General features: G+C 33.3%; 1 long non-coding RNA gene across 1 annotated transcript; it reads right to left on the bottom strand.

Annotated features, from left to right (window-relative positions):
* Positions 1-692: 692 nt before the first annotated feature.
* LOC141603073 (uncharacterized) lies at positions 693-2,694 on the bottom strand. The gene is made up of 5 exons (XR_012525021.1): positions 2,445-2,694; positions 1,760-1,884; positions 1,505-1,628; positions 1,140-1,195; positions 693-980 (listed from the first exon to the last, which is right to left on the bottom strand). It is a non-coding gene; the product is annotated as an uncharacterized LOC141603073 (long non-coding RNA).
* Between the last annotated feature and the right edge of the window lie 208 nt (positions 2,695-2,902).

Consider the following 2,902-nt stretch of genomic DNA (forward strand, 5'->3'; position numbering starts at 1 on the left):
AAAACGAATTAAAATGAGAAATTACAGCGGTTTACATGGTTATGATTAAGAACTCGCTTCGGAAATACAAAAAGGCAAAACCTGAGGTTAGATTAAGATGAAACTGAACAAATAAGATTCAGAAGAAAACTTTTGTATCAAATTAGGATTCCAGAACCACGACACGAACAAGTCGAAACCCCGAAGAACCGATTTGAATTAAAACGGCGAAAACCCGCAAGTATTAAATTACCCGGGATTAAGGATGAATTAAGCATTGTAATTAAAAGGGAATAGTTAAAATATGATTTTTGTACTGAAATAACAAAAAGAACGAAAGAAAATGACACTACTAGAAAAAAAGCCTAAGAGACCATTGGAAATTGGCCTAAGAGACCAACATTGAGATGGTCTCAAGGTCAAAGGTCTTTAGGGTAAGAAACCATCTAAATACAAATGGTTTCTTTGAATAAAAGTTAGAAATCAATGATGATAGTTAGATGGTTTCTTAAGTATTTGGAAAAGAAACCATTAAAGTGGGAAAAATGGTTTCTTAGCTAATGATAAAACACCATTTCTGACAGCTAGATGGTTTCTTTGCTTCTTTCAATAAAACCAACTGACAGAGAAGTAAGGTCTCTTTGTTTTTTTTCTTTTTTTTTTTTTACCATATCATTCATAATTTCTTGGACAAATATTAAAGGCACAGACAATTAGTACAAAGTATAAATTGCGTATTCAGTTTCTCATAAAAAGAAATACACATTATCACTTTGACAGTATACTCAGAGTTACAATAACCTTTGAAACAAATAGAATTTGCACAAAGTATCCAAAAAATTAAATTATTTTTCAAGAACTTACAAAATTGATAAAACAAAAATCTCCACTCATTCTTCCACACTATATACCTCCTCATCTAATTCTTAGGGAGTACAAACAAATCTAATCCACATTGCCGAACTTTGTTAAGTAGTCTCGGATCCAATACATCAAATTATCTGCACGGAACATAAAATCCAATCATACAAATAACTAGAAATTAAAAATCATTTTAAGTTACCTTAAATAATCATAACTCGTCAAATGTAGCTGCATACGATCAACACTAACCACTCCACATTACAAATGTACTCTCATTCAAAGATATTCACCCTTACCTTAACATCATGTTCGAGCAGATATCGTGACACAATAAAAGCAAGTTGGAGAGCAACTGCAGGTAAGGAATGAGATAATCAGGCAAGCCACTAACGAAGGAACTTCAAGAAACAAATATGCATTTCAATTTTCATCAAAATTTTCTTAAAGGGTGGAACAAACATTCTATATGCTTCATTGTGGGACGAGATGTTATAATGTATAATACTCATACTCCTTAAGAGCTGTCAAATGAAAACCGAAAATACCACCTCCATTGATTCAAATATTTACATTGGACCAAAGTCCAGAAGATGGAAGATATGCGTGATGTGATTTATTCAAAGTGACAAAGGGAAGCGAGTGTATCAAAATCATAGAATACCTTAAACTGAATGGGGAATTTGATTGATCAATCATCCTGCAATAAACAATAACAGATGAACATCACCAGTAAATTGATGTCATTCAGAACTATATAAGATGCTATTGTAAATACTACTCCGTACCTGGGTAGCTGACATAGTAAGGACATGCAAAAGTAAGAAAGGGAACTGCTGTTTGAAATCAAGACTATAAAAATGTACTCCGTATAACTTGTGTCGCATATCTAAGCAATTCATTGGAAATTATAATATACCTGGTGGTTGGAGGAGAGTGGTTCAGGTGAGGCGAGGATGTTGGTCGTATGGTGGATGACGGCACTTTGATTCACCGTGAGGAAATGTATGCTTAATAATCCTTCGATTCATTGAAGTAACTGACCTTGAATATTCAAAAAAAAATTGTGACAAACCTTAACATCATCGAATAATCACAATTACACCATAATATCACACCTCTTTCAAATTTAATAGAAATATTAAATTTGCATATAAACACTAAATATAAACATATGAATCTATTCTAAACACCAAAATAAGAAAATTACGCACCTTTAATAGATTGAAATCATGAATAAGCCCAAATTCAAAGACGGAGTTATGAGATAAAATTCATAAAAAAATTCGAAATAGAAAACCAGAGAACTTATTATGCCATTCTCTCGTCTCCTGTAAGAAGATGGTGGAAGATTGGCGTTGAGCGAAAACAAAGGTATCAATCCAACAATGTCATATTGCAGAATATTCTACCTCAATTCCTAACATCTCCAAGTTGTAATGAACCTACAACTTTCTCCATCTATATTACATAAGCAAGTAAGCATTGAGCACCTTTCACATTGAAAAAATACGCTAAACAGGTTTAAACCCACACAGACATTTCAGCAAACACTTGATATGCGTAAAAAAATAATGAAAACGCAACAAATTAAAAGATCTAACCTTTTCTCCCAGAGATTAGCATTGAACAAGAGTTGAATAGTGTATCATCCATTTGAAGATTGAACTTGGTTAGAAGACACGACAATATCATCTTTCCAGCGCACGTCTCACAGTCTGAAAATCGCCATAACTCAACAGTGTAATCAGTATTTCTAAAAAAGACACACAAGTTTAATGGAGTTTGAGCTCTCCTCACTTCTATCCAACACTTCTAGACTTATCAATGCAACCCCTTTTGTTATTGTCTTGATTATTCGCCATTTTTATCGAAAAACTCTGCGAACGTTCCATTCTTTTGCACCAAGATAGAATTTTTATCACAATCGACAAGTATTTGATGAAATTTGCAATCAAAGAAGGATAATTTTGACAATGAAAGGAAGAAATTGAGAGAAAGTAAAAGGTAAAAAGAATTGAGAGGGAGAGGTAGAAGGAGTAACTGAAGACGGAGACGGCGA

Source organism: Silene latifolia, chromosome 1 (genome assembly GCF_048544455.1).
Source record: "Silene latifolia isolate original U9 population chromosome 1, ASM4854445v1, whole genome shotgun sequence".
Lineage (NCBI taxonomy): Eukaryota > Viridiplantae > Streptophyta > Magnoliopsida > Caryophyllales > Caryophyllaceae > Silene > Silene latifolia.